The sequence below is a fragment of the Abramis brama genome (genome assembly GCF_963993115.1).
Source record: "Abramis brama genome assembly, chromosome: 5".
Lineage (NCBI taxonomy): Eukaryota > Metazoa > Chordata > Actinopteri > Cypriniformes > Leuciscidae > Abramis > Abramis brama.
In genome coordinates, this window is record NC_139967.1 from 34,495,082 (window position 1) to 34,513,863 (window position 18,782).

Consider the following 18,782-nt stretch of genomic DNA (forward strand, 5'->3'; position numbering starts at 1 on the left):
GAAGCCCAGACACTGAGTCATCACTGTGTCACATGGAGCCCGCGGAGTATCACAACGGGACCTGTATGTAAATACTGTATATAGTTACAGAGTAAGTTTATAGTTTTATGAGTAAGTTTTATTTTGTAGAGTAAATTTAGAGTTCTATGAGTAACATTAAGTTTTATTTTCTAGAGGTGTTTTGCACATTGTTGTTGTGAGGTTGTCAGGATGTTTTTGGTGATTGTCAAAGCACTGATATGCTGCTCATAGGTTGTTCTAAGTGGTTTTTAGCGTTCTGCTACACAGTTGTTGGGATGTTTTGGATGGTTTCTTGTGTGTTGACATGCGTTTGCCAAGGTTTTTTGCGCGGTTGTTAGCGTGTTGCTGGACTAGACTGGTTTTTCATGCATTGCTATGTGGTTGTCAGGATGTTTAGAGTAGCCTAGTTGGTGATATGCGGTTGCTTAGGTTAGGGAAGGTTAGGGTCCCTCACACGGTTTGCAGCTTGACGTGCTGTGAGGGCTTGTGTGCATCAGTGATGCTGAGAGCTACGCCACTGGTACTTCACAACTACTGCTAGGGTCACCCATAGTGGACAGGTCTCAGCTGAGATGCCAGACGAAGACAAACCACCTGATTCTGGACAGCAGAAGATTGACCTGATGTTCCTGGCAGAAGACCACTGTCTTGTTACAACGACAACAACATCAGCGGTACCTGAATGGAAGAAAATTCATGATTCAAGAAAAACTGATTATTTGTTGAAGTCATCAATGGATCAATGGAAAATTCATGATTCAAGAAAAACTGATTATTTGTGGAAGTCATCAATGGATCAATGGATCATTGAAAAATTCATGATTCAAGAAAAACTGATTATTTGTGGAAGTCATCAATGGATCAATGGAAGCAACCGATCGAACAGAACAAGGTAAAACAGATTAATATTAGCAAAGGCTGCATTCTTTCTTCAGCATTTTTGTAAAAGCATTCGGCCAATTAAATCAGAGGAATGCTCATATTATAATTTCTTACATTCTTGTATATGTATGATAAATATGAAATAATTCTCTTCTAAATTCAGGCACACGATCATATACAGGTAAGCAGAGAAAATGATTAAAATACAACAATTACTATTCACAGGTAAACACTATCACAGTAATCTGAACTTCATAAACAGACACTGTTCTTCTGTTTTGTCCTTGAAAAATAGCTCGATTGTAACTCTACACCCTTGCCTCATTTAGTATACCGGTTCTATGAATATGCAAATTAAGCAGCTCAGAGATCCACTCATTGACAATCACGTTGATCTGATTGGTTACAAGGTAGTTTGTGTTTCACTGCAGTTTTAAGGAGAAAACACTCAGCAGTGTTGCTGACTTATGAATTTGCACATGGTTTGTCTTAAAGCATATTAAAAACACCACAGACATATAAATGTCAGGATGCACACTCGGATAACAAGGTTAGAAGGATTCAGAATAACTTTTAATGAAGCTTTCGTTGGACAGCAGGTAAATTCAGATGCACAAACAGATACTGTGAGAATAACATTGATGAATGATCGTCTTTTCTCTTGTAGATAACGGCAGGCTTGAATGTGGCATGAAACACAAATCCGAGGAACACAGAGCATGGACACCAAGGAGAATGTGGGATCTCAGGACGAGTTAAACAGGTAAGTATCACAAGGATGTACTGTGGAAACAGACTGGAACAGTTCGGGAACAATAGTCTGAAATGCACAGAGAGCAGGTTAGTGGGTCTTTCCTAGTTCAAGGTTCGACAGGGACTGGAGGTGAGGTGTGTTCCTTTGTAGTGCTCAGTAATTGCTGGGATTGATGACAGGTGCAGGTGATTAGTATGATCTTTGTGTTGTGGATGTGAATGAGCCTGACTGATTCCTGACAATAAACAACATTCAAAACTTGAATTTCACCACAGGGGGACTTTAAAAAGTCCACCGCAAGGATCCATTAGGCTTCTATTCAAAGGGTAGAAATACCTGCAGAAATACTCATAAGATATTCTTATAAAAAGATGTGAAATAGTTTTTTGTGTGAATAGAATGCAACAGAAAACATTTAGCTTTAAATATTTCATTTTGATCTCATTCATACTTTTGAGACATTTTTCTCCAGCCACCACTGTAATAAATTAAAATAGCAATAATGGGAAATGGAAACAAATTATAATACAAATCAATATTGCACGAGTTCATGTTATCATAATACTGTACTTGAAACAATGAATCAGTCCTCCATTGGTCAAAGAGCTCAATCGTCAATCGCTGTTGTCACAGAAATGGACATTAGTTTTCTTTTCTCGTTGTTGTATTTCTGACTGCTGACACATCCATAGATTTCCCACTCTCCTATTTAACTGAAGTGTCGTCTGCTGAGGGAGTCAAAGCTGAACAATAACAACAAACAACAGGTTTATATGTTATTTTCATGATTCTAATTGGTTAAATTTAGATTTTTTTCTTTTTATTTCTGTGGTGCCATGTACTTACCTATGCTTGCAGGGTCCACAATCTGGACTGGAATGGCCTGTCCGTCCTCCAACAAGATCTGTGTGATGCCACCTTCAGCTCCGGCATTAGTCACCGAGGTCACACTCACTGGCTGGCTCATGCCGAGCAGGGTCGGGGGGGTCACACAGAGATATGCTTTCACCAGCACTGGCCCTTGACTGGAGGAACTGGGACGGACTCAGCAGAACAGGCTGTGGAGGTGCAGGGCTGGACAGCTCTGGGGCTTCTGGTGGTGGTGGGGGTGTAGGTTGGGCAGTGTCTTCAACTGGACACAAGGCAGGCTGTATCTGGATGGCCTATCAGACAAGAGGAGAGCACCCTTAAAGGATAAGTTTGCCAACCAGCTTTGTCCCAGGCAACAGGGAACATTCTCACAAATGAAGCCAGGCAAGTTTTTATGAACAAACATTCTTCCATTAACGTTAATAGAACATTTGTTCAAAGTTATATGTTTTTAAATAATGTTCTCAAAACTTTAGCACAAAAACAATGAGTTTTTTTCTGAAATATTTTAGTTGGATGTTTATCTAACATTGTTTCAAAATGTTCAGAGAACATTCAAAAGTAACCTTCACATAATGTTTGCAAAATTATAAAATTGAATGTTCCCTTAACGTTTTTCAGGTTTTCAAGCATTTAATTTGAATGTTTTTTGTGTTTCTTCAATTATACTATCAGAACAGTTGATCACCCTGAAATTTTTTACATTTATTCAGAAATTAAAAACTTAAAAAATGAATGCATTCATTTAATAAATGAATAGATCCATATAAAAAATGATCATTTCAGGACAGGGTCACCTGGAGATGTGCAAAGATCTTGGGCTGCAGTGAGGTGAGAGAGCTGAAGAGCTGCACAGCCTCTGGAGAAAGAGTGTCACTCTCTTCCAAGAGTCCTTCCTTCTGAGGGGACACTGTCAATATAACAGCAGTACACTAGATTCTGTGGCAGGGTAAACAATGCTTATACTTGGACTACAGGTATGTGCTTTCTTTTTGAGGCAGGACCTTTCCTCTGCTCTCTAAATTGTATTGAATGATTCCAAGATTATTGTTTTAATAATGTATGTCGGATTTCAAACAGTATTTTACTATCCACAGTAGCAGGAGTCAGGGTCAAAGTCTCTGGAAGCAGGTTATTAGCCTCTGCTTTCCACTGCAACAACAACATAAAAATAAATGCTTACTACAGAAAATGGTTGGCATATTTGTGCTCACCAATCTAATGCTTTACAAACATGTTTTCTGTTCACACCTGTATCTGAGGTAGCCAGTGGTCCCGCCGTCAGCTGAAGAGCTTTCTGAGCCTCATGGATGTGGTTCTTGATGTCATTGACAGTGGGAAAGTAACACAGACTGTGTCTCTCAGGCACTTCCTCTGACAAAGCAACGGTAAATATTTTTCCAGCAAATAAAACAAAGGAGATTTGAAACCATCTGAGTCATACCTGAGCTGCTTGCGGACAGTGTAAACTTGGTTATGACCTTGTGCTACCAACTCACAGATCTTCTCTGCCACGAGCGGGTGTAGTCGAGAGGGTAGGGACGCCCCATCCTCCATCGTGACATCCTGCATGGCTTCACTGTCCAGCTCCTCCGTCTCTTCCTCTTCATCTTCATTTTGTTCTTCCTCTGCAAAGCAGATCTGCTCTGGAAGTGGAGGCAGGTTTGCGCAGTGTCCACGTCATGGTACAGGTGAGCTTTCTCTGTGGGGAGCCGGGTGTAATACCTGTCTTGGCTTTGTAGAGTATGTTTTGATTCGTTTCTTGCTCTGACCCTTTTTTAGGTTGAACGCCCTTCCTCCGTGGACCAAACTGGCTTTCCATCACAATGGCTCTGCTCCTTTAAAACCATATTAAAGATCAAGATAAAGTGACTTTGTGTGCATATTGTAAAACCATTACATTATCTGCAACAACAGCATTCAATCAAGGCTTAAGAACAAGGCATGTCCAGCCTTGACATGCAACTTGCTATTGTAAGCATTCTCATTCTAGAAACAATTTGATTGAACAAAAATCTGGACAAATTAGTATGGAAGCTTGTTTACGCCATAGAATAAAAAATTCAAAATGGAATTAAAAAGGACTAGGGTAATTATCTTACAATTCGGCCTTTTTTTCATGCAATTGCGAGTTTACATCTCGCAATTCTGACTTTTTTTCTCAGAACTGTGTGATATAAACTCGCAGTTACGAAATATAATGTCAGAAATGTAAAATAAAAGTTAAAAAATAAAAAACTTACTTTATTTCTCGTAATGGCAAGTTTATAACTGTGAGATAAAAGTTGCAATTATCTCTTAAATTGTTTTATTCCATAATGATTTGGTCTGTTTCCCCCAAAAAAAAGATCAAGACTGTAAATTTTAAATTCACACACAATGCTTTTTAAATGTTTGGCGTTGGTAAGATTTTTTTTAATAGGTCTCTGAAGCTCACCAAGTCTGCTTTTTTTAATCAAAAATATAGTAAAAACAGTAACATTGTGAAATATTATTACAATTCAAAATAACTGTCTTCTGTCCAAATATGTTTAAATTGAATTGAAAATGTTGCTGCTTAATCTTTATGAATGCCTTCACTGTCATTTTATATTTATTTAATGCATCCTACTGAATGAAAGTATTTCTTTCTTTCAAACAAATCGTATCTGCTAAAGTTTCATTTGCTAATTTTGTGAGCCAATATACCACTAGCATTATTCAGATGTCCCCAAATTTACAGACATCGATTAAAATTCCAATTTTGAATTATAGTCAAAACTCATTAAAATAACATAGACTACATGACTATAAACAGCTTTAAGATAATGTGTTGCTGTAAATGGATCTGTTTGACAGAGGGCTCTACGCACAATAGAAAAAGTACAATGCATTTAGGCTATTTCCATGCATATTACACTATTTTTTTTAAGTTATTATTTACATTTTTGTAAGTGAACAAAAATTGTCCAAAAAAACCCCAAAAACCTCAATTTATCAATTTTCTACTGGACAAACCTCACGCCCACGCAGTCTTAGAGCTCAGTTTGGTGCCCCTGGTGGTAATGGCTTCACTGGGGGCTCAAATACATGAGAAGACATTTCAGTAAAACTGTCAATAATTTAAGGTACACTTAAACTCCAGGAATGGGGCATGGCCTGAAGCAGTTTTCTTGTTGTTTAAGCAAAGGATAAATTGAGCCAGACCAGGAGTTTAATTGGGTAGTTTGCTTGTCAACCCATTCCATATGCATATGAATGCTTTTTACTAATCCAGTACATATTTTCCAGCTCCATATTTGCGCAAGACTTGTAAAATCTGTGTTCAAATAAGTGATTTTCAACATTTAAAACAAATCGGCTGTAAAAAAAACAAAAAAACATGTAGTTTATAATAAAAAAATGGTAATAAAAAGTTTACTGACCCTTTTTTCTGAATTTTAACACCAGTGACATTCTGAGCCGCTAGTGCAGATAAACTATGGGTGCCATCATTGTCTTTTGTGGATGTGATGATTGACTGCTGTCTTTTCTCCACAAAGATTCCTATTTAACAGAACAGAAAGAAATGGCAGAACCGGACAGCAACCAATTTTCTTCATTATTCTTTTCCTTTTCTGTTTATTTTATTAGTTCTATTTAATTTCTTCATTATTAGATGTTAACTACTCTATTATACTACATATTCTATTTGTTTTAAAAGCTTTCAGTGCTTAGAGCTATAATTTTTTTTAGAGCTAAAATCAGCCTTTTTATCAGATTATGTGAAGGAATAATCAACAGAATAATGGATTATCGTTAATTATTATATTATTTAACTAGCCAACAATGATATTAGTGGATGCAGACAATAAATATCTATTGATTTGCAAGTTAGCAAACATAACACAGTAAACAAAGCATATACTTGCACGCTTTAAAATAAATCTAAATTATTTGTTCATTTTCTTTTGTTATAGGAGAAAAATCAAATGGCAATAATGATTGACGACCACTACATAAATCTAAGTGTAACCTACAATGTCTTTGCTTTCTTCTTTTCAGATGCTCAATGTTTCTAGAAAGAAACTTTAAGTTTCTTTTCGCCCTTGGTGTCTGCAATTACAAAATCAAGACACAGGTTAAAAACTGAATTAATTTTATAATTTGAGCAGATATTTTGTTTTATTTGGTCAGCTACTGGACATTTACCAGGCTAGAAAAAGAACAAGAAAAGTCAATGCAAGAATGGTATGTTCACTTTAAAGATGAATTTCAACATACAGATTCATTCATGAACCCAGTTCCTAACAGTGATGCTGGCCTTAACAAACACAACTACATACACACAAAGATGATTAATATATATATTGTATATACAGTACCAGTCAAAAGTTTGGAAACACTACTATTTTTAATGCTTTTGCAAGAAGTCTCTTATGCTCATCAAGCCTGCAGTTAAAAACAAAAAAAAACAAAAAAAAAACAGTAATATTATGAAATATTATTACAATTTAAAATAATGGTTCTCTTTTTTAATATACTTTAAAATGTCATTTATTTTTGTGATGCAAAGCTGAATTTTCATCAGCAAGTACTCCAGTCTTTGGTGTCTTATGATCCTTCAGAAATCATTCTAATATGATAATTTGATACTCAGTTATTATCAATGATGGAAACAGTTGTGCTGTTTAATATATTTTTTTGGAATACTTTTTTCAGGATTCATTGATGAGTAAAACGTTAACAGCATTTATTCATAAAAACAGCATTTATTCAAAATAAAAACATTTCTAACAATATAAATCGTTACCATCACCTTTTATCAATTTAACGCATTCTTGTTGAATTAAAGTACTAATTTCTTTAAAAAAAAATAGTTATTGTTCCCAAACTTTTGAACGGTAGTGTATATTGTTACAAAAGATTTCTATTCTAAATAAATACAGTTCTTTTTAACTTTTTATTCATCAAATAATCCTGAAAAAAGTATCTCAGGTTATAAAAAAATATTAAGCAGCACAACTGTTTCCAACATTGATCATAAATCAGCATATTAGAATGATTTCTGAAGGATCATAAGACACCAAAGACTGGAGTACTTGCTGATGAAAATTCAGCTTTGCATCACAAAAATAAATTACATTTTAAAGTATATTAAAAAAGAGAACCATTATTTTAAATTGTAATAATATTTCATAATATTACTGTTTTTTTTTTTTTTTTTTAACTGCAGGCTTGATGAGCATAAGAGACTTCTTGCAAAAGCATTAAAAATAGTAGTGTTTCCAAACTTTTGACTGGTACTGTATATATATATATATATATATATATATACATACACAGGGGCAGTATTTCAGATACATGTATTTAAAATACGTATTTGAAATACAAAATACTATTTTGTATTTTAAAGCCTTTGGAAAAAAATCAAATGTAATTTGCATTTAAATACATTTAAGATGAGTATTTTTGTATTTTCAAAATACATAAAATGCTTTTTGCCAGTCAACCTCTTTATCAGGGTATTGATTTTGTGCATCAACTAGTTCAGACATTCACTAGCTCAACATTGGATCAGCGATTTTTTCTTTTCTTTTTTTTTTTATAAGGTGAAAATGTCATGATCAATTCTACTTGTTGATTAAAGTTAAAATAGTGCATTATTCACTTCAGTTAACATGAAAGAATAAAATAAAGAATAGTTGATTTTTATCAACTAGCTTGTCAAATGTGTTTGAAGCATTACTGCATGTTAGGGCTGGGTGATATATCATAGCGATGATATAAAGTTTGAATTGATGGAACTTTTTCTAAATCGTTTACATAGATGGGCCTATTTGTGGGGTAAGCAAATATCCGTGCAGCTTTTAGTGCATGAATAATTGGAACGTTGGAGTGGAAAAAGAAGCACTGATGAATGATACTCCAGAAAAATCTTCAGCTTTTAGTTTTATTTTACATAAAAAAATAATAATCAAAAAGTAATAGACTACATTGTAACCAGAAATAAGTATATAAATGGCTGCTATTTTGCATAAATTTATTTGTAATTGCCAGAAAGAAAGAAAGAAAGAAAGAAAGAAAGAAAGAAAGAAAGAAATAAAGAAAGAAAGAAAGGGCAGAGGTGTGGTTAGGAATGAAAAGTCAGTAGGCCTATGTAGTTTCTTCATTCACTGTGACCTATACCTGCACTGGGTGGCCAATTTCACATGTATTTTGTGTATTTTCAAAATACAAAATACTGTGTTTGTATTTAAATACATTATTTCACATGTTTACATTTAAATGATCCTAAGCATTCTATGTCAGTCCAGTAGATTAAAAATCAACACAACTGTTTCTGAAGTCTTGAAGCCTGGACGCACTTGCTGCAAGCTCTTCACAACTCTACAATTTGGTAAGTATTAGTGATTTGTAGTAACGTTACTTCTTGATTCATTATCATGGAGCAGCGTCGGTCACGAAGAACCAGGGCTCTTCCCACACGCCTGAGGGGATTGGTGGAGGAGGGCGTCTCTTCCAGTCCGGACCCTTGTGAGCTTCCACAGCTGGCAGCTGTAACGTTGGTCAGGTCAGATCACACTTACAGCTGCATCTCTGGCAAAGCTCGAAGACCCACGCGTTTGGAAGAACGCTACTTGAAGAACGCTGCTGTCCTTCCTGACATCCGTCCAGCAGTCTCAGTCTCTTCAGTGGACGCGCGTCAGCAGGATGAGCCTGTCTCCATCCACGGCTACAGCGTAGAGGCCTACCAGGACATCTACCGCTCTGTGGTGGAGCCCATGCTGAAGACACGCAGTGGCCGGCAGCGTCCCTACAGCCTTAAACTTGGACGGAAGATCAAGCAGCGGCTGTGGGAGGCACTCAACCGCCCTTCACTGGAGGAGACGGAGCATCCTGATGGACGTGTCCAGATCACCGAGAGCTTCGCCACAACCAGCAGTAGCTTCGCTCCTCGAATTGACGTGGACATCAGTGAAGAGCCCCTGCCTGAGGAACCCCGAAGAAAGAAGCCCAGACACTGAGTCATCACTGTGTCACATGGAGCCCGCGGAGTATCACAACGGGACCTGTATGTAAATACTGTATATAGTTACAGAGTAAGTTTATAGTTTTATGAGTAAGTTTTATTTTGTAGAGTAAATTTAGAGTTCTATGAGTAACATTAAGTTTTATTTTCTAGAGGTGTTTTGCACATTGTTGTTGTGAGGTTGTCAGGATGTTTTTGGTGATTGTCAAAGCACTGATATGCTGCTCATAGGTTGTTCTAAGTGGTTTTTAGCGTTCTGCTACACAGTTGTTGGGATGTTTTGGATGGTTTCTTGTGTGTTGACATGCGTTTGCCAAGGTTTTTTGCGCGGTTGTTAGCGTGTTGCTGGACTAGACTGGTTTTTCATGCATTGCTATGTGGTTGTCAGGATGTTTAGAGTAGCCTAGTTGGTGATATGCGGTTGCTTAGGTTAGGGAAGGTTAGGGTCCCTCACACGGTTTGCAGCTTGACGTGCTGTGAGGGCTTGTGTGCATCAGTGATGCTGAGAGCTACGCCACTGGTACTTCACAACTACTGCTAGGGTCACCCATAGTGGACAGGTCTCAGCTGAGATGCCAGACGAAGACAAACCACCTGATTCTGGACAGCAGAAGATTGACCTGATGTTCCTGGCAGAAGACCACTGTCTTGTTACAACGACAACAACATCAGCGGTAACGTTACCTGAATGGAAGAAAATTCATGATTCAAGAAAAACTGATTATTTGTTGAAGTCATCAATGGATCAATGGATCATTGAAAAATTCATGATTCAAGAAAAACTGATTATTTGTGGAAGTCATCAATGGATCAATGGAAGCAACCGATCGAACAGAACAAGGTAAAACAGATTAATATTAGCAAAGGCTGCATTCTTTCTTCAGCATTTTTGTAAAAGCATTCGGCCAATTAAATCAGAGGAATGCTCATATTATAATTTCTTACATTCTTGTATATGTATGATAAATATGAAATAATTCTCTTCTAAATTCAGGCACACGATCATATACAGGTAAGCAGAGAAAATGATTAAAATACAACAATTACTATTCACAGGTAAACACTATCACAGTAATCTGAACTTCATAAACAGACACTGTTCTTCTGTTTTGTCCTTGAAAAATAGCTCGATTGTAACTCTACACCCTTGCCTCATTTAGTATACCGGTTCTATGAATATGCAAATTAAGCAGCTCAGAGATCCACTCATTGACAATCACGTTGATCTGATTGGTTACAAGGTAGTTTGTGTTTCACTGCAGTTTTAAGGAGAAAACACTCAGCAGTGTTGCTGACTTATGAATTTGCACATGGTTTGTCTTAAAGCATATTAAAAACACCACAGACATATAAATGTCAGGATGCACACTCGGATAACAAGGTTAGAAGGATTCAGAATAACTTTTAATGTAGCTTTCGTTGGACAGCAGGTAAATTCAGATGCACAAACAGATACTGTGAGAATAACATTGATGAATGATCGTCTTTTCTCTTGTAGATAACCGCAGGCTTGAATGTGGCATGAAACACAAATCCGAGGAACACAGAGCATGGACCTGCAGAAATACTCATAAGATATTCTTATAAAAAGATGTGAAATAGTTTTTTGTGTGAATAGAATGCAACAGAAAACATTTAGCTTTAAATATTTAATTTTGATCTCATTCATACTTTTGAGACATTTTTCTCCAGCCACCACTGTAATAAATTAAAATAGCAATAATGGGAAATGGAAACAAATTATAATACAAATCAATATTGCACGAGTTCATGTTATCATAATACTGTACTTGAAACAATGAATCAGTCCTCCATTGTTCAAAGAGCTCAATCGTCAATCGCTGTTGTCACAGAAATGGACATTAGTTTTCTTTTCTCGTTGTTGTATTTCTGACTGCTGACACATCCATAGATTTCCCACTCTCCTATTTAACTGAAGTGTCGTCTGCTGAGGGAGTCAAAGCTGAACAATAACAACAAACAACAGGTTTATATGTTATTTTCATGATTCTAATTGGTTAAATTTAGATTTTTTTCTTTTTATTTCTGTGGTGCCATGTACTTACCTATGCTTGCAGGGTCCACAATCTGGACTGGAATGGCCTGTCCGTCCTCCAACAAGATCTGTGTGATGCCACCTTCAGCTCCGGCATTAGTCACCGAGGTCACACTCACTGGCTGGCTCATGCCGAGCAGGGTCGGGGGGGTCACACAGAGATATGCTTTCACCAGCACTGGCCCTTGACTGGAGGAACTGGGACGGACTCAGCAGAACAGGCTGTGGAGGTGCAGGGCTGGACAGCTCTGGGGCTTCTGGTGGTGGTGGGGGTGTAGGTTGGGCAGTGTCTTCAACTGGACACAAGGCAGGCTGTATCTGGATGGCCTATCAGACAAGAGGAGAGCACCCTTAAAGGATAAGTTTGCCAACCAGCTTTGTCCCAGGCAACAGGGAACATTCTCACAAATGAAGCCAGGCAAGTTTTTATGAACAAACATTCTTCCATTAACGTTAATAGAACATTTGTTCAAAGTTATATGTTTTTAAATAATGTTCTCAAAACTTTAGCACAAAAACAATGAGTTTTTTTCTGAAATATTTTAGTTGGATGTTTATCTAACATTGTTTCAAAATGTTCAGAGAACATTCAAAAGTAACCTTCACATAATGTTTGCAAAATTATAAAATTGAATGTTCCCTTAACGTTCGCATTAACCAACAAAAGTTTAACAAAAAGTTCAAAACAAAAATGTATAAAAAATTATTACATAATCAGGTTTTCAAGCATTTAATTTGAATGTTTTTTGTGTTTCTTCAATTATACTATCAGAACAGTTGATCACCCTGAAATTTTTTACATTTATTCAGAAATTAAAAACTTAAAAAATGAATGCATTCATTTAATAAATGAATAGATCCATATAAAAAATGATCATTTCAGGACAGGGTCACCTGGAGATGTGCAAAGATCTTGGGCTGCAGTGAGGTGAGAGAGCTGAAGAGCTGCACAGCCTCTGGAGAAAGAGTGTCACTCTCTTCCAAGAGTCCTTCCTTCTGAGGGGACACTGTCAATATAACAGCAGTACACTAGATTCTGTGGCAGGGTAAACAATGCTTATACTTGGACTACAGGTATGTGCTTTCTTTTTGAGGCAGGACCTTTCCTCTGCTCTCTAAATTGTATTGAATGATTCCAGGATTATTGTTTTAATAATGTATGTCGGATTTCAAACAGTATTTTACCATCCACAGTAGCAGGAGTCAGGGTCAAAGTCTCTGGAAGCAGGTTATTAGCCTCTGCTTTCCACTGCAACAACAACATAAAAATAAATGCTTACTACAGAACATGGTTGGCATATTTGTGCTCACCAATCTAATGCTTTACAAACATGTTTTCTGTTCACACCTGTATCTGAGGTAGCCAGTGGTCCCGCCGTCAGCTGAAGAGCTTTCTGAGCCTCATGGATGTGGTTCTTGATTATCATTGACAGTGGGAAAGTAACACAGACTGTGTCTCTCAGGCACTTCCTCTGACAAAGCAACGGTAAATATTTTTCCAGCAAATAAAACAAAGGAGATTTGAAACCATCTGAGTCATACCTGAGCTGCTTGCGGACAGTGTAAACTTGGTTATGACCTTGTGCTACCAACTCACAGATCTTCTCTGCCACGAGCGGGTGTAGTCGAGAGGGTAGGGACGCCCCATCCTCCATCGTGACATCCTGCATGGCTTCACTGTCCAGCTCCTCCGTCTCTTCCTCTTCATCTTCATTTTGTTCTTCCTCTGCAAAGCAGATCTGCTCTGGAAGTGGAGGCAGGTTTGCGCAGTGTCCACGTCATGGTACAGGTGAGCTTTCTCTGTGGGGAGCCGGGTGTAATACCTGTCTTGGCTTTGTAGAGTATGTTTTGATTCGTTTCTTGCTCTGACCCTTTTTTAGGTTGAACGCCCTTCCTCCGTGGACCAAACTGGCTTTCCATCACAATGGCTCTGCTCCTTTAAAACCATATTAAAGATCAAGATAAAGTGACTTTGTGTGCATATTGTAAAACCATTACATTATCTGCAACAACAGCATTCAATCAAGGCTTAAGAACAAGGCATGTCCAGCCTTGACATGCAACTTGCTATTGTAAGCATTCTCATTCTAGAAACAATTTGATTGAACAAAAATCTGGACAAATTAGTATGGAAGCTTGTTTACGCCATAGAATAAAAAATTCAAAATGGAATTAAAAAGGACTAGGGTAATTATCTTACAATTCGGCCTTTACAGAGTTTACATCTCGCAATTCTGACTTTTTTTCTCAGAACTGTGTGATATAAACTCGCAGTTGCGAAATATAATGTCAGAAATGTAAAATAAAAGTTAAAAAATAAAAAACTTACTTTATTTCTCGTAATTGCAAGTTTATAACTGTGAGATAAAAGTTGCAATTATCTCTTAAATTGTTTTATTCCATAATGATTTGGTCTGTTTCCCCCCAAAAAAAGATCAAGACTGTAAATTTTAAATTCACACACAATGCTTTTTAAATGTTTGGCGTTGGTAAGATTTTTTTTAATAGGTCTCTGAAGCTCACCAAGTCTGCTTTTTTTAATCAAAAATATAGTAAAAACAGTAACATTGTGAAATATTATTACAATTCAAAATAACTGTCTTCTGTCCAAATATGTTTAAATTGAATTGAAAATGTTGCTGCTTAATCTTTATGAATGCCTTCACTGTCATTTTATATTTATTTAATGCATCCTACTGAATGAAAGTATTTCTTTCTTTCAAACAAATCGTATCTGCTAAAGTTTCATTTGCTAATTTTGTGAGCCAATATACCACTAGCATTATTCAGATGTCCCCAAATTTACAGACATCGATTAAAATTCCAATTTTGAATTATAGTCAAAACTCATTAAAATAACATAGACTACATGACTATAAACAGCTTTAAGATAATGTGTTGCTGTAAATGGATCTGTTTGACAGAGGGCTCTACGCACAATAGAAAAAGTACAATGCATTTAGGCTATTTCCATGCATATTACACTATTTTTTTTAAGTTATTATTTACATTTTTGTAAGTGAACAAAAATTGTCCAAAAAAACCCCAAAAACCTCAATTTATCAATTTTCTACTGGACAAACCTCACGCCCACGCAGTCTTAGAGCTCAGTTTGGTGCCCCTGGTGGTAATGGCTTCACTGGGGGCTCAAATACATGAGAAGACATTTCAGTAAAACTGTCAATAATTTAAGGTACACTTAAACTCCAGGAATGGGGCATGGCCTGAAGCAGTTTTCTTGTTGTTTAAGCAAAGGATAAATTGAGCCAGACCAGGAGTTTAATTGGGTAGTTTGCTTGTCAACCCATTCCATATGCATATGAATGCTTTTTACTAATCCAGTACATATTTTCCAGCTCCATATTTGCGCAAGACTTGTAAAATCTGTGTTCAAATAAGTGATTTTCAACATTTAAAACAAATCGGCTGTAAAAAAAACAAAAAAACATGTAGTTTATAATAAAAAAATGGTAATAAAAAGTTTACTGACCCTTTTTTCTGAATTTTAACACCAGTGACATTCTGAGCCGCTAGTGCAGATAAACTATGGGTGCCATCATTGTCTTTTGTGGATGTGATGATTGACTGCTGTCTTTTCTCCACAAAGATTCCTATTTAACAGAACAGAAAGAAATGGCAGAACCGGACAGCAACCAATTTTCTTCATTATTCTTTTCCTTTTCTGTTTATTTTATTAGTTCTATTTAATTTCTTCATTATTAGATGTTAACTACTCTATTATACTACATATTCCATTTGTTTTAAAAGCTTTCAGTGCTTAGAGCTATAATTTTTTTTAGAGCTAAAATCAGCCTTTTTATCAGATTATGTGAAGGAATAATCAACAGAATAATGGATTATCGTTAATTATTATATTATTTAACTAGCCAACAATGATATTAGTGGATGCAGACAATAAATATCTATTGATTTGCAAGTTAGCAAACATAACACAGTAAACAAAGCATATACTTGCACGCTTTAAAATAAATCTAAATTATTTGTTCATTTTCTTTTGTTATAGGAGAAAAATCAAATGGCAATAATGATTGACGACCACTACATAAATCTAAGTGTAACCTACAATGTCTTTGCTTTCTTCTTTTCAGATGCTCAATGTTTCTAGAAAGAAACTTTAAGTTTCTTTTCGCCCTTGGTGTCTGCAATTACAAAATCAAGACACAGGTTAAAAACTGAATTAATTTTATAATTTGAGCAGATATTTTGTTTTATTTGGTCAGCTACTGGACATTTACCAGGCTAGAAAAAGAACAAGAAAAGTCAATGCAAGAATGGTATGTTCACTTTAAAGATGAATTTCAACATACAGATTCATTCATGAACCCAGTTCCTAACAGTGATGCTGGCCTTAACAAACACAACTACATACACACAAAGATGATTAATATATATATTGTATATACAGTACCAGTCAAAAGTTTGGAAACACTACTATTTTTAATGCTTTTGCAAGAAGTCTCTTATGCTCATCAAGCCTGCAGTTAAAAACAAAAAAAAAACAGTAATATTATGAAATATTATTACAATTTAAAATAATGGTTCTCTTTTTTAATATACTTTAAAATGTAATTTATTTTTGTGATGCAAAGCTGAATTTTCATCAGCAAGTACTCCAGTCTTTGGTGTCTTATGATCCTTCAGAAATCATTCTAATATGATAATTTGATACTCAGTTATTATCAATGATGGAAACAGTTGTGCTGTTTAATATATTTTTTTGGAATACTTTTTTCAGGATTCATTGATGAGTAAAACGTTAACAGCATTTATTCATAAAAACAGCATTTATTCAAAATAAAAACATTTCTAACAATATAAATCGTTACCATCACCTTTTATCAATTTAACGCATTCTTGTTGAATTAAAGTACTAATTTCTTTAAAAAAAAATAGTTATTGTTCCCAAACTTTTGAACGGTAGTGTATATTGTTACAAAAGATTTCTATTCTAAATAAATACAGTTCTTTTTAACTTTTTATTCATCAAATAATCCTGAAAAAAGTATCTCAGGTTATAAAAAAATATTAAGCAGCACAACTGTTTCCAACATTGATCATAAATCAGCATATTAGAATGATTTCTGAAGGATCATAAGACACCAAAGACTGGAGTACTTGCTGATGAAAATTCAGCTTTGCATCACAAAAATAAATTACATTTTAAAGTATATTAAAAAAGAGAACCATTATTTTAAATTGTAATAATATTTCATAATATTACTGTTTTTTTTTTTTTTTTTAACTGCAGGCTTGATGAGCATAAGAGACTTCTTGCAAAAGCATTAAAAATAGTAGTGTTTCCAAACTTTTGACTGGTACTGTATATATATATATATATATATATACATACACAGGGGCAGTATTTCAGATACATGTATTTAAAATACGTATTTGAAATACAAAATACTATTTTGTATTTTAAAGCCTTTGGAAAAAAATCAAATGTAATTTGCATTTAAATACATTTAAGATGAGTATTTTTGTATTTTCAAAATACATAAAATGCTTTTTGCCAGTCAACCTCTTTATCAGGGTATTGATTTTGTGCATCAACTAGTTCAGACATTCACTAGCTCAACATTGGATCAGCGATTTTTTCTTTTCTTTTTTTTTTATAAGGTGAAAATGTCATGATCAATTCTACTTGTTGATTAAAGTTAAAATAGTGCATTATTCACTTCAGTTAACATGAAAGAATAAAATAAAGAATAGCCTAGTTGATTTTTATCAACTAGCTTGTCAAATGTGTTTGAAGCATTACTGCATGTTAGGGCTGGGTGATATATCATAGCGATGATATAAAGTTTGAATTGATGGAACTTTTTCTAAATCGTTTACATAGATGGGCCTATTTGTGGGGTAAGCACATATCCGTGCAGCTTTTAGTGCATGAATAATTGGAACGTTGGAGTGGAAAAAGAAGCACTGATGAATGATACTCCAGAAAAATCTTCAGCTTTTAGTTTTATTTTACATAAAAAAAATAATCAAAAAGTAATAGACTACATTGTAACCAGAAATAAGTATATAAATGGCTGCTATTTTGCATAAATTTATTTGTAATTGCAAGAAAGAAAGAAAGAAAGAAAGAAAGAAAGAAAGGGCAGAGGTGTGGTTAGGAATGAAAAGTCAGTAGGCCTATGTAGTTTCTTCATTCACTGTGACCTATAGACCTGCACTGGGTGGCCAATTTCACATGTATTTTGTGTATTTTCAAAATACAAAATACTGTGTTTGTATTTAAATACATTATTTCACATGTTTACATTTAAATGATCCTAAGCATTCTATGTCAGTCCAGTAGATTAAAAATCAACACAACTGTTTCTGAAGTCTTGAAGCCTGGACGCACTTGCTGCAAGCTCTTCACAACTCTACAATTTGGTAAGTATTAGTGATTTGTAGTAACGTTACTTCTTGATTCATTATCATGGAGCAGCGTCGGTCACGAAGAACCAGGGCTCTTCCCACACGCCTGAGGGGATTGGTGGAGGAGGGCGTCTCTTCCAGTCCGGACCCTTGTGAGCTTCCACAGCTGGCAGCTGTAACGTTGGTCAGGTCAGATCACACTTACAGCTGCATCTCTGGCAAAGCTCGAAGACCCACGCGTTTGGAAGAACGCTACTTGAAGAACGCTGCTGTCCTTCCTGACATCCGTCCAGCAGTCTCAGTCTCTTCAGTGGACGCGCGTCAGCAGGATGAGCCTGTCTCCATCCACGGCTACAGCGTAGAGGCCTACCAGGACATCTACCGCTCTGTGGTGGAGCCCATGCTGAAGACACGCAGTGGCCGGCAGCGTCCCTACAGCCTTAAACTTGGACGGAAGATCAAGCAGCGGCTGTGGGAGGCACTCAACCGCCCTTCACTGGAGGAGACGGAGCATCCTGATGGACGTGTCCGGATCACCGAGAGCTTCGCCACAACCAGCAGTAGCTTCGCTCCTCGAATCGACGTGGACATCAGTGAAGAGCCCCTGCCTGAGGAACCCCGAAGAAAGAAGCCCAGACACTGAGTCATCACTGTGTCACATGGAGCCCGCGGAGTATCACAACGGGACTTGTATGTAAATACTGTATATAGTTACAGAGTAAGTTTATAGTTTTATGAGTAAGTTTTATTTTGTAGAGTAAATTTAGAGTTCTATGAGTAACATTAAGTTTTATTTTCTAGAGGTGTTTTGCACATTG

General features: G+C 36.1%; 2 pseudogenes across 2 annotated transcripts; both read right to left on the minus strand.

The window, feature by feature from the left end:
• Nucleotides 1–2,201: 2,201 nt before the first annotated feature.
• On the minus strand, nt 2,202–5,803 carry LOC311083780 (calcium-responsive transcription factor-like; annotated as a pseudogene). The gene is made up of 6 exons: nt 5,787–5,803; nt 3,777–4,365; nt 3,616–3,679; nt 3,325–3,437; nt 2,504–2,820; nt 2,202–2,400 (listed from the first exon to the last, which is right to left on the minus strand). The product of its transcript is annotated as a calcium-responsive transcription factor-like (transcript).
• Nucleotides 5,804–11,292: 5,489 nt separating this feature from the next.
• Nucleotides 11,293–14,936, minus strand: LOC311083781 (calcium-responsive transcription factor-like; annotated as a pseudogene). The gene is made up of 6 exons: nt 14,920–14,936; nt 12,921–13,510; nt 12,760–12,823; nt 12,469–12,581; nt 11,585–11,901; nt 11,293–11,481 (listed from the first exon to the last, which is right to left on the minus strand). The product of its transcript is annotated as a calcium-responsive transcription factor-like (transcript).
• Between the last annotated feature and the right edge of the window lie 3,846 nt (nt 14,937–18,782).